At 46.8% G+C, this 13,975-nt stretch overlaps 1 long non-coding RNA gene across 1 annotated transcript in view; it reads left to right on the top strand.

Moving 5' to 3' along the window:
- Positions 1-825: 825 nt before the first annotated feature.
- LOC311582154 overlaps positions 826-13,975 on the top strand; it is a 66,076-nt gene continuing 52,926 nt past the window's right edge. Inside the window, exons 1-2 of the long non-coding RNA XR_014774022.1 lie at positions 826-870; positions 1,423-1,528. This is a non-coding gene — a long non-coding RNA (uncharacterized lncRNA). The remainder of the gene's footprint in view (positions 871-1,422; positions 1,529-13,975) is intronic.

Here is a 13,975-nt window from a genome sequence, read left to right as displayed (position 1 = left end):
GCCAAAACCCAACTTGACACATAACACATTTCAGTTAGAAAGCTTAAAGCAGTGATGAACGCAGGCTTCATTTAATTACAGACAGACTTAAAATATTCATGCTCTGCATCCCAGGAATTATATAGTTTATGTTTTTGAGATAAATCGGTGAGCAGTCTGGATGGCCTTGAAGTCAGGATCTTGCTGGGGTTACAGCCACGCACCATTGCGGCCAGCTTGAAATTCTTTGCTTTGTTCTGTTCTGTGACTATGATCTTGTTAAGTTGCCAAGGCCAACCCTGAGCTCCAGATTCTCCTGCCATAGCTTCCCAAGTACCTGGGTGTTACAAATATGTTCTGCCACCCCCACAGCTTTGAAAAATCCCATTTCTAACCCACGGATCATAATGAATTGGAAGAAAGACCCCAAAGGTCCACCAGTAAGGGGGAAGATAATGTAATCACACATTAAGCGTGCGGTAGAGTATGACTTGACAGAGACAATTACAAGCTCTGTTTGCTCGTTTGCTTTGTGAAGTTAGCATCTCCCTATGTAGCTGGCCGGCCTGGTTACACTTTGGCCAGCCTGAAACAGACTGGAATCACCCAGGAAGACTGGATGTTGATTGAGGGGGATTGCCTTCCCAACATTGGCCTGTAGGCAAGTCTGTGAAGCATTCTCCTCATTAATGATTGATGTTTGAGAGCTCAGACCACTGTGGGTGGTGCCACCCCCAGGCGGGTGGTCCTGGATTGTTCATGAAAACAACCTGCGAGGGCAAGTCAGTCAGCAGTGTTCCTCAGTGGCCTCTGATTTAACTCCTGCCTCCAGCTTCCTGTCCTGCTTGAAATTCCTGCCTTGGCTTCCTTCAGTGATGACCTGTGTAATGGGTAAGCCAAGTTAACCCCTTTCTCCCTAAACTTGCTTTTTTGGTCATGGTGTTTTACCACAGTAATAGAAAGCAAAGTAATACACCAACATTCGGCTTGATCGCCCTGCCTCAGACTCTCTTATGCTGGGATTATAGGTATCTCCTCTCTTTCTCCTCTCTCTCTCTCTCTCTCTCTCTCTCTCTCTCTCTCTCTCTCTCTCTCTCATACACACACACACACACACACACACACACAGTAGATGGGAGACTGCTGCCAGGAGAGAAGTGGCCCGAGGGAGGGGGAGGGGTAAAAGAGCAGTCACTGGCAGGCGGGGAACCTATGACTATTGGGGAAAGTGAAGGGTAAAAATGAAGTATAATTTTGAACACGTATAAACAGTGTAAACAGTGAAACACATTTCTTTGTATGCTAACAAAAAATTAGTAAAAAGATTTGAAAAGTATTAAGATCACTCCGTTTTGTCATACCTAAACTATGTCTTGCTTGCCACTCTGGGGGAAAGCTGCTGTGAAATGCCATTAACTTTAAAAGGTTAATTTCTAATTTCAGAGCCAAGAGGATGTGAAAAACGTGTGAGGTCCTGTCTGTAGAAGGCGAAGATGCAAAAGGCTCATCTGCTTATTGGAGGAACAGCTGGCATCTGGGCTCGGACTATGTAAGTTTATAAACTTTTGTTTGTTTGCTTGCTTGTTTGTTTCTTGTTTTTTTAAAAACAAGGTTTCTCTGTGTGGCCCTGGGTGTCCTGGACCTTGCTCTGTAGACCAGGCTGGCCTCAAACTGAGAGATCCCCCTGCCTCTGCCTCCTAAGTGCTGGGATTAAAGGTGTCGCCACCACTTTGACAGTCTATAAATTTTTTAATACCATTTTCAAAGGGGAAAAATAGATAAGATAGTGTAAGTGTTCTGTTTCTGCATAATGTATTAGTTTTAATTTTACACTCCTCGGCTCATGTCACAAATATTACTGTCAATATGTGTGTGCTCTGCGGGGGGATTAGGACACAGTGAAGGTGGAAGTCAGTGGTCTCAAAGCTTTGTCCTAGAACCACTTAATCTGTCATTTATATACTTAACATTCAGTCACAAAATGTTCGTTCTCTGAATTGGGGTCCTCTCAGCTTAGAAGAGCAATCTCTTGGTCCTCTGTAAAAATAAGTAGTTCGTGTGCTTAAGTATTGCCTTTCTTCCTTACCACACCTAGGTAGCAAGCTGTGGACACCCACAGGTTATTCCAGCTGGTTCACTACTCTCTGGGAAAAGGAGCAAATTTTAAAGCAAGCAAACAAGCACCACTTGGCCCACTCTTAGCCAGTGGCCTGGCGTTGTCACAGCACCTGAGTTCACTTAGATTCCCTTGCGGCAGGTCAAAAGGAAAACTAACCTGCTGCTTACGCTTTCTAACTCTTGCCTTGGCTTAAAGAAAGGCTCACGGTGGGGAATGTTCAAAGAAAAGGGAGAGGGAACAAAAAGGCGTCACCAGGCAAAATGAAGATGCTAGGTCCCATCACTATTTCGGAAAAGTGGATGTATTTGTATTTGTATGACCCTGGATCTCAGATAAAATGACAACATTTTGCCTTAAGTGTTGGGAGATTATGTGGGCCATACATTCAACTATTGTGTGTATCTGAAATCCAGGCTTTAACTATGCTTTTCATCTCAAAATATATTAAGCCTATGATAAAACTAATCCAATGAAAGAAAAACAACAGTCCAGTCAAAGCTGGTGAGATTGATAGCTCCACTAATAAAGGCACCAGATACTAAGTCTAATGACTTGAGTCTGCTCCCTGGGATCCTCATGGTAGAAAAGAGAGGACTCTAGTGGGTTCACCTACGCATGCACGCGCACGCACACACGCACGCACACACAGCACAGCACATGCATGCCCTCCCCCGCAAATAAATAAATGAATTTTAAAAAATTAAAGAAAAGACAAGATGAACTGGCAGCTAAGTATTAAGAGTAAGAAACAGATAAGAGGCCAGAAGAAGTTACTAGAAATGAGAAAGGAGCAAAGTAGCTGAAGCTGAAGCTGAAAGCTGGACGCGTTTGTTTCATTTCCTACCAGCATGGAGAGACCCGTTCTAAACTCTGTCCATTTTCAAACCACTGGGCAGCGAACTCAGCCATAGCCACTGGATTCATCAACTCTGGCCCAGCCTGATCCATGTGTTGGGGGGGGGGGATAGAAGGGAGGGAAGGGGAAGGGGACAGGGGGGAGGGGTGTTACCAGGACTCTGCAAGTGAAAGCCAGCAGGGGACATCTGTACCAGATGTTTGGTGGGCAGGCTGGAACCAAGCACCTTTGGGAGCCTGAACATGGCTGCTCCTGTTTCTTTCACTGCTTAAAGAATCTTGGGGTCGTGTTTAAGCTTGGACCTGTGTGTCACATCAACTGAGCAGAGGCTCCTTGCACCAGCTTGAGGGAGACGGAAGGTGAAGGTCGGATCCTTGCTGACAGTCTGGAAGCCTCTGGTAGCCTTTGCCCAGGGTCACAGTCATTCTCTGTGGCAAGGTCAGCACCATCGGCTTCTAGAACATGGGCAGACCCGTAGTGCTTAAAAACACAAAAGTCAAAAAGACCTCTTCCTGTTCCTCTGTAAGTTACAAAAATAGAAGGAAGTGGGGTGCAGGGAGCCAGAAGAGGGGTGTCAAGCAGACATTCCTTGGGTCTGAGGCCTCGCACACTCCACAGTGTCTCACACCTCCCCTGGGTTGTGTGAGAACTGTTGGCAGCCTGCTGCTCCCTGTATGTCGAGGGAGCGTGACTCTGGTTTAGCCTGTAATAGTTGCTCAGGTGAGAATTTAGTTAGTGGGCTGCTTTCCACCAGATGTTTGTTCTCACCGGGGCTGAAAGTTACTTTCACTTTTGTGAAACACAAAGGTGTCCTCAGTGGAAGGGACGAGTGCAAGCCCTCCCCAACGCCCCTCTAGAAATGGAGGCCTTGGGAGAAACATGTCTGCAGGCTGCTTCCAATCCAAGGGGCTGCCAAAGGTCAAAGGTCAGCCTCGGCAGACCTGGGTCACTAGGTCCACCTCTTTTCCCTGTTGTTCTTATCCTGGCCCCTACTGTGAGTGTGGGCTGTGGGCAGTGGGGTGGGGTGGGGGTGGGGAGCAGTGTACACGGGTGTGTGCGCATGCACGTGGAGGCCAGAAAATCAAGCTCAAGGGTCACTCCACAGGTGCTGTCCACCTTGGTTTGTGAGACAGAGTCTTTGTAAGAGCCCCAGGCATCTTCCTATTTCTGCTTCCCCAGCACCCTGGGGTGTACCACCATACCTGGCATTTATGTTTTGTTTTGTTTTGTTTTAATTATTACTTGTGTTTGTGGTGCGTGTGTGTGTGTGTGTGTGTGTGTGTGTGTGTGTGTGTGTGTGTGTGGCTATGGGCTCACATGTGCTACGGCATACACATGGAGGTCAGCGCACAAGACTGAGGAATTATTTCTCTACGTCCACTGTGGGTTTCAGAGATCAAACCTAAACATGTGAGGCAAGTGTTTTTATCCACCGAGTCGTTTCACAGGACCATCTGTGTCTGACTTATTTTACTGAGTGAGTTCCGGGGACTCACACTTAGGCCACAGGCGAGCGCATCACCCACTGAGCTAGATCTCCAGCCCCATTCACCCACTTTTCTCAGCAAGAAACTGAAACTGAGCTCTGGAGCCAGGACATAGAGGTAGAAAAGAGAGAGAGAGAGAGAGAGAGAGAGAGAGAGAGAGAGAGAGAGAGAGAGAGAGAGATTGGCATCTCAAAAAAAAAAAAAGGCACTGAAGCAGCTGGGTCTGAAATGAGTAAATACACAGTAATCATGTATGAAAGAGTAAAATAAAGGGGCTGGAGAGATAGCTCAGAGGTTAAGAGCACTGGCTGCTCTTCCAGAGGTCCTGAGTTCAATTCCCAGCAACCACATGGTGGCTCACAACCATCTATAATGTGATCTGGTGCCCTCTTCTAGTGTGCAAGTGTACATGCAGATAGAGTATTCATATACATAATAAATAAATCTATCTTTGAAAAAATACTAAAATAAAATGTAATTTAAAAGTTAAAATGAGAAATGAAGTTTCTCGGTGAGCAGAGATACCTCCTCTTCTTCCTTTCTTTTCAGAAAGGAAATGGGAGGACCAGGAGTGACATTCCAGGGCTGGAGACAAAGAGAGCTCAGGCTTTCTTAGGACATGGCCCTGGGCTTTCCTAGTGTTGAGGGGTTTGTGTGTGGTGGCCTCCCCCACCATATGGGTCTCAAGGACATTCCTAACGGGAAGGACAAATGAGCCAGAGAAAGTGGAGAAAGCTATTTTTTTAATTCACTTTACATCCTATGGTAGCCCCCTCCCTCCTCTCCTCCCGGCCCCGCCCTGGGTAAGTTTAATGTGGTCCAAAAGCCTTCAGAAATGACGACTCCCGGGAAATTATCTGGTCCTGGGCTCAGGTGCCACGGAGAACAGGCAGGCATGTAGAGTGTAACTAAACACAAAGGCACAAGCTCATGGTATAAGCTCTCAAGGAACAGCTTCCAGGCAGTAGCCTGCCAGGCCTGTCCTTCCAGATTCCTCCTGGCTTTCCAATGAAGCAAGCCTCCCTCCCAGGCATGGGAGGGTCCTAGGGAGTGGAACTTTATGGCCAGAGAAAAAGAATGGGTCTAGGTTTTCTGGCTCCCTGTGAGGGAGCCAGAGCCACTCTGGTGTTATTGCTAGCCTTGGGGGAGAGGATTCTGGGAGGGAGAGAGTTGGGAGAAGATAAGAGGGAGGAGCGCCTGAAGGACCTCCCTTCCCAGGCCGCGTGGAGGCCCATCCTGTTCTTGCGTAACCTTGTCATCTGAACCAAGTGGATCTGGTTATCTAAGCAAGACTCCTGGGCCTCCTCTGCCCGAGACACTGTCACCTCCTCTCTGTTGCAAATAGTTCATACCAACGAAGGTAATGAAGAGGCATCTCTGCTTGCTGACAGACCCCTTTTTTCATTTTATTTTAATATTTTTAAATTAAAATTTATTTTAGTATTTCATACATGATTACTGTATTTCCATCAGTTCCACCCCTCCAACTGTCCTGTGCCCTGCCCTCCCAATCACCTCTCTTTGGTTATCACACACACCTCTCCTGTAGTTATCACACACACATACACACACATACACACACATGCACACACACACACATGCACAGAGAGAGACACACACACATACACACATATACACACACATGCACACACACAGACACACACACACATACATACATGCACACACACAGACATACACACAGACAGACACAGACACAGACACAGACACACACACACACACACACACACACACACACACACACACCACTGAGCCCATTCATCTGTCCTGCAGACCTACAGAGGATACCAGAAGCAATCCTCTATACTGGAGAGAGAAGTTAAATGCCATCACTGACAAACTTATGTCTGTGAGGATAGTTTTTCATCTGTGAATGTGATGAGACGCGGGCAGCTAGAATCAGGACACATATTGGCTGACTTACCAGAGCAAACAAAACCCGGCAAGAGATGGAGTGCACCTACACTCCCAGCCCCTGGGAAAGGGGAGCAGGCAAATGAAGAAGAGCCTTGAAATCAGACATGCAAGAGTCCCGAGTCCCCACGAGGTTGGGGAATACAGCTCCATGGCAGACTGTTTGCCTGAGCTCCTGGATCCAATTCCTCAGGTCTGCTAGAAAAGAAAAGAAAAAAAAAATCAGAAGACTAAAAAGTTAGAAGCATCTCAATAAAGTTCTACACAAAAAGGACAGGAAAATAATAAATACCTTTTTACATTTTTTTCATAATTAAATGTCCTATTAGGGTTCACTATTAAGGAAAAAACAAAAAACAAAAAACAAAGCAGAGGTGCACTAAGCCTCCTCCGTGTTATTTCAGAGTACTAGAACCAGAAGAAAAGCCCAAGGCTCCCAAAACAAATAGCAAAAGTTCATTTAAAATTACCAAGGTTCAGAGCAGCTTCAGGTTGCTCAGAAAAAGTGCAGGGGGGGTGGGGGCAGGGGGGCGTTTACCAGTGAGGCAATTCTGAGCAAAAATGGTTTCCAGGGCAGGATTCTAGGCCAAGACAGTTACATGTCAGCATGGATTTTACAGACATTGGATCTTAAGTCTCTTACTTCATAGGTACTTTCTCAGGAAAGCAAAACAAAACAAACAAAAAACAAACAAACAGAAAGGAAACCAACCATGACAAGAGACCAGCCTGAGGAGAGCAGTAGACAGAGCCAGAGCTATGCAGCTAGGGTAAGCGGGAATCCGAGAGCCCTTACACTGGCTATGCTGGGGTTTTGTTTTCAGTTTCGCCAGGTCTTCATCTGCATAATTGAATCATATAGCTTACTGTATGTAAGTTATTAGCCCCGAAGCCATTTTCTATTTCTTCCCACTGCTTCCTACATTTCTTCAAGGGCTTGGAATCCAACCTGGGCCTTGTCCTAGAGCGAGCGAGGCAAGGCGCACGCTCTCCCACTCCACATGCCCCGCCCCCCTGCATACTCTTTAGAGGCCCCAGTTTCCTCTCCCATTACAGTCTCTGCAGGGGTTGCCTTCAAATAGTGGAACAACATTCTCATTTGGGTTTTCTTTTATGTGTGTATGGAGCCAGAGAATAATCTCCGTCATTCTTCAAACGCCATCCACTATTTTATTATTTTATTTTATTCTATTCTATTTTATTTTATAGACAGGGTTTCTCACTGGCTGTGACTTCACAAAGTAAGCTCCAGGGATCTGCCTGTCCCCACCTCCCTAGCTCTGTGATTATATGTGTGCACTATTATGCCTGATGAATTTAACTAATTCATTTGTAAAGTGAGCTTGGGAGATGAACTCAGGCAAGTGCATACTGGACTGGGGGGGGGGCTGGGGGCTGGGGGGTCGGTCTCCCTGGCCCTCACTTTCCCAGCTTAGCCTTTTTCTACTCTGAAACTTAATGGTCACCTTGATCTCCGTGACCATATGCCCTACACCCCTTAGACCGGTCTCTGTTTACCATAGAGGTTGCTTGACAGTCTTGGTTTCCTCTTTGCTGGCATTTGATTCCTGTCATTCAAGACAGGTTTTGTTCTGTTTTGTGCATCCTGGTGGTGAATCAATGGGTTTGAAGTAAACCAAAAAGTACAGAAGTATTCACAAAAACTTGTCTATAATCAAGACGCTCACACAAATGTGTGAATAAGATTTTCAACAAAAACACAAGAGACCACAGTGGCTGTAGGACCAGCCAGAGGAAGTGATAATAAGTAGATTTATCAGCGTGGCACGTGTGAGAAATAAAAGAAAGTTCAAGATCAAAGAAGTGCTCAGCCTTCCTACTTTAGACACAAATTGGCAATTAGCCTAGCCCACCTTCCCCAGCGACCACAGAAGGGCTATGCCATGCAAACAGGAAGTACCCGCCTCAGACATCTTAAAAGCCCCCCAGTGGAAACTTGTAGTCTTTTATCTGCCCAAGGTTCTCACTCTTTGCAGGAACAGACTCCAGTCAATGCTCCTCTCTGAAGGTTGACCAGATAGGTCTTAGGGTGACAGCTGGCCCTGTAAACACTGTGTCCCCCAGCCATGCTGACCAACTCACAGGTAAGCATGTGGCTCACAGCTCAGTGAAGAACTTTCTCCTGGGATTTTAAAGATTCTTACAGATGAATGTGGTGTTCAGGAAGCCCTCTGCTTTGATGAGCTGACAACAGCGGGTGTCCCTGCCTCTTCTACCCAAGCACAGAGGCTCCAAAAGGGACCCAGATCTCAGCAGTCCCCTCTCCAAGATGTCCCTCAACAGGGAAGGTTAACAGCCAGGCTATAGGAAGATCATTCCACACACACTGTGGTTCATGTTTCCCCCAAACTGCCCATATCACCTGCCTACCCAACACACACACACACACACACACACACACACACACACACACTGAACACTGCCTCACATACTGCATACAGACACATGCACTGCACACTGTCTCACACTGTACATGACCCTGCACACTGCACACAGACACAGGCACTGCACACTGTCTCATACATTGTACATGGCCCTGCATACTGCACACAAACACACACACTGCACTCTGCCTAACACACTGTACATGACCCTGCGCACTACAGACACATGCACTGCACACTGTCTCACACTGCCTCATACACTGCATGCTGCCTCACTGCACACTGCACACAGATACTTACTATACACAGCCTCACACACACATGACACATAGATATGCTCACTACACACAAAATAGGCACATACACATGTATCATATGTACACACACATAAGTATCACACCACCCACTCATTCCCACACTACACACACATGTCATATATGCATGGACATACATACATCACCCACAAAAACATATATACATGCATACATGTATACACAAACTATACATTTGTGTATACCACTTCCCCACACATCACACACACCTACCTACATACATAAACATATACATATACATGTACATGCATATATAGACACACACACACACACACATACACACAAGTATGAAGGTTTCTTGAGACAGGGTTTCTCTCTGTAGCCCTTGTTGTCCTGGAACTCACTCTGTAGACCTGGCTGGCCTCGAACTCACAGATCTGCCTTCCGAGTGCTGGGATTAAAGGTGTACACCACCACCCCTGGCTAAGCGTGGAAGGTTTTTAAGTTTCTAAATCCCACTGGTTCTCTACTTCCTTTCCTCTGACCACCATGAGCCAGGAGTTTGTCTCCCCTACCAATCTGTCTGTTGCTAGTCACCTCGTATACTTGGGTAGAGGGAAAGTCAGTCTCCACAATGTGATGTGCCACCTCAGAGGCAGAACCTACAGCCTCTGTAAGGGACATAGAAATGAAAGTGGGCATTGGAAGCCACTAGTAGCCTCTGTCCCAACCGCCTACCAAATACCACTCCGTAGATGTCTCCCTGCCTCTCTGTGAGGAGGGCCCCATCAAAGTTGAACAGGGCTTTCTATGGCTGGGTTCCATGCTACTTGCTGCTATTTTATGAATCATATGAAAGCTTAACTCACATATGAGAAGTTGGGTTAAAGATGAAGTCAAGGAACAGAGGCCAAAGCAGGGTTTAAAAAGTGTGGAGAGGAGAGGCCAAGCCTGTGGGATACAGAGATAGCACATCTCGTTTGCACGTGCTTGAGTGGTGGCTGGGCCGACGGCTGGCTCTGGGGCGATGGTGTCAGCGTGGGCATTGTGTACTTGAAGTAACCCTTGAGAGGGATCCAAGAACGGTCTGGAGATGCCAGAAGGCCCTGAGCACACAGCTGTGGTTACACAGGCCGAGGTAATCTCTGGCAACATCTGCCCTTCCCTTAAACCTCTGCCTTATGTAGGGCAGCTTGGTACCCTCTCTCACTTTAGAATTTATGATCTCGTCAAGGGGAGATTTTAATATGCAGGACCACCAAGAAAATACATCTTAACACCTATTCCATGACACTGGAGTCCCCCTGGCTCTTCAACAACGTGAGAAAAGGGATAGAGAAGGAGAGAGGATTTGGGGGTACGGCTAGCCATGGGGAGAATTCGGCTGAGTCCCCCCAACACTGCGACAACCTCTTTACCAGGACCATGCAGAACCTGGGCGGACTAGACCTGCCAATGTGCCTCAAGTCCAGTGAAGGGGCTTCCAAGCCCTCTGTGAACTGAGAGCTGAGGTGTTTGTCTAGAGCTGCTGGCACTGCAAGTGCTCCGACCCATCATTCCCCCCTAAAGTGGGGGGTGGATAATAGCCCCCCCCCCTTGAGCCCTACACATAACCATGGAGTCTTCAGACAGACTTCTGGGAGATCCTTGAACTGTGAAATAGGGGTGACTCTTAATTGACTCACACTTGAAGTCAAAGCAGACTGCGGACTGGCATCTGACCCCCTTTCTAGGAAACCCAAAGTGTGAAGAGCTAAATAGTGCTTATATCACTTAGCATCTGGTCTATTCATGCTGTCAAGAAAGGTGACGTCCTAGCTGGTTTGAACTTTTAACTTGACACAACCTAGAAGCAGCTGAACAGATAGTCTCATCTGAGAAATTGCCTAGATCAGGTTTGTCTGTGAGGGGTGGGTGGGGAGCTGGCGGGGAGGGGTGATTTTTAATTGACGTGGGGAAGACTCAGACCTTTTCGGGTGGCACCACTCCCTAGGCAGAGGTGACGGAAGTGAGCCAGAAGGGGCAATCAGGGCAGCATGGGTACATTAATTGCTCTCTCTGCTCCTGGCTGTGGATATGGTGTGACCAGCTGCTGCAGGTCCTGACTTGACTTCCCTGAACTACTGGGCTGCAGTTGGGAAGCGTATGCCAAATGAACCCTTTATGCCCCTAATTGATTTTTGCTTGGTGTGTTTTGCTGAAGCAACAAAAATGAAACTAGAAGAGATGAGATGTCTTTCCTTTTTAAAGACTGAACAGGGCTACTTTGTAAATATATGTATATATGGAATTACATGTCGTAGTTTTCTGCATTTCATCCATTGATTACATGTCTTGCCAACATGGACACTGCTGCAGTGAGGGTGGGATGTCACAGGCTGACTCAGATTTCATCTCCTTTGGATACATCTGTAGTAATTGGATGGTGGACACTTGGTTGGCTTTCTGACCTTCTGAAAGTGTGCTTGAGTGAGCTAGAAAGACTCACCCTGAGTGTGAGCGGCAGCATTCCATAGGCTGGGTTCTTGACTGAAATCTAAGGAAAAAAATAAGGAAGGTAAGCTGACTGACAACGTTTGCTTCTCTCTGACTCTGACCATAAATGAGAGGTGAGCAGCCTCCTCACGGTCCTGCGTCCGGCATGAGGTCCCCTTGCACCACCGTACCTTTCCCATCATGCTAAACAATATCTTTTCAAAGTGTGAGGCAAGATGAACACTCTCTTCGTTGAGTTGCTTTTGACAGGTGCTTAGTCACAGGGACGAGACAAGCAACAGATTCACATAATGTCAGTCAATCCTGTTCATCCTGGCACTTGGGAAGTAGACACCGAGGGTTGGGTGTTCAAGGTTATCTTTGAGTTTGAGGCCAGCCTGGGATACGTGAGACTCTCTCTCTCAAAAGAAAAAGGAGGAGGAGGAAGAGGAGGAGTGGGAGGAGGAGGAGGAGGAGAAGAAGAAAAATAAGCTGTGGTTTGTGTGTCGTCCTGTTTTTCATGGTCCCAGGGACCCTCCTATCTTCTTATTAGCTGGTCTCATCTTCTTGGAGCATCATAAGAAATTTAGGCAGGGCTCCCAGCATCCTCCTCATCCTACCACACCAATGCTGAAACAAGACGCTGCAACCACTTTTCTGTGCCATGTGGATGCTTCCTCCCAGGAGTTTGTGCCAGTTCACAGTAAATAACAACACGACATTCTTCCCTCCACCAGATGATTTTGTTTAGACGCTTGGAACCATATAAGATTTTGGCCACAAATTTCCAAGGCAGAACGCATAAGCAATAACGTCCCCGGACGTCTGTCCTGCTCACCTCCACTGAGAGGCTCGCCCAGCCTTGGATGCACACGGAGAGAGACAGCAAGTGTGGGGGCTGCTCTGTGACTCTCAGCCCATCACCCAGCTGCGAGGTGCAGATACTACTGTGGTTGTAGAGCTGGGGCTGAGGAAGCCGGCAGACATGGAATTAGTTGTTGGCTCTGGACTTGGGCCTTTGATTCCTCTCTGCCTCAGATCTATCACACAGAAAATGCACAAAGGAAATCAACCAGTAAGACACTAAGAGGAGCCAGGGGAGCAACTAATGCAATATTGAAATGTAAGCTTAGAAACTGTAGTGAGCTAAAAATTTCTAGCTCTCTGGGGCTGAAGACATGCTCAGCGGTTACGAGCTCTGTCTGCTTTTCCAAAGGACCCATGTTCAATTCCCAGCACCCACATGGAGCTCACAACTGTCTGTAACTCTACATCCACGTGATCTGACAGCCTCACACCAATGCATAAAAATTAAATAAATTATTTTTTAAAGTTTCTAACTCTGGAAACATAGAGATAGGGGGTATTTCGCCTTCCATTTTGCCAGATCACTACGGCAATAGAAGCGCCTACTATGAGAGACGCACCCATTCTGGCCACACTTTTCCTTTATTGGGTACCTCAGCACAAGCTCTACCAGTAATACATGCTTTGATTAGCTTGTTCATTGATATTTCTTATTCCTAAGATATGTGTAATATAGATAAGATATACTTAAGAGGTAAAATGGGGACAGTGGGACGCCTCAGAGGGTAAGGAAACTTGTTTCCAAGCCTGATGACCCGAGTTTGAATCCAACATCCGATGTGTTGCAAGAAGAAAACTGAGTTTTGTTTGTCTTGTTTGTTTGTTTGTTTTTGGTTTTTGTTGTTGTTGTTGTTTTGTTTGCTTTTCTTTTTTGAGACTTTTTTTTTTTCTGTATCGCCCTCACTGTCTGGAACTCACTCTGTAGACCAGGCCTACTGAGTGCTGGGATTAAAGGTGTGTACCATCACCACTCTGTGAGAATTGATTCTTAAAAGTGGTCCTCTGACCTCCACATGGACACCATGACAAACACAGAGATAAATATGTGTGCATGTATCACCTCAGGTTTGTCTTTTGTTGTCTGGGTTAGACAGTTGGTTGCTTGGTTGCTTTTGAGACAGTCTCTCACTGGCCTTGAACTCAGTTGTCTAGACTGACTGGCCAAATGGCCTAGGGGTCCACCTCCCCATGCTAGGAGTACAAGCAATCTCTACCATGTGCGTCTTACACACACACACACACACACACACACACACACACACACATACACACACACACACACACACCAGGGTTCTGGGTGGCAGGGTCAACTCCTCTTGACTTTGCAGCAAGCACCTGACCGCCTGAGCCATTGTCTCGGTCCCCTAAGTCTGTCTGTCTTCCTGAGCCTTCTTTAACCACTTAGAGCAAAGGTCTCAATCTGGGCAGTTCTCCCACAGAAGGCTGAGAAAAGCTGCAAGTATTTTGAAGGTCACAGCTAGAAAAGTGGTACCTCTGGGGTTCAGTGAGGAGAGGCCAGGAAGCTGCTAACCTCACACTCATGGGCAGGGCAGGTCCCCAAACAAAAGAACTCCAGCTACACA

Source organism: Acomys minous (genome assembly GCF_964271855.1).
Source record: "Acomys minous genome assembly, chromosome: 13".
Taxonomy (NCBI): domain Eukaryota; kingdom Metazoa; phylum Chordata; class Mammalia; order Rodentia; family Muridae; genus Acomys; species Acomys minous.
The sequence above is the reverse complement of the archived record's forward strand: the minus strand, read 5'-3'. Positions and strand labels throughout refer to the sequence as shown.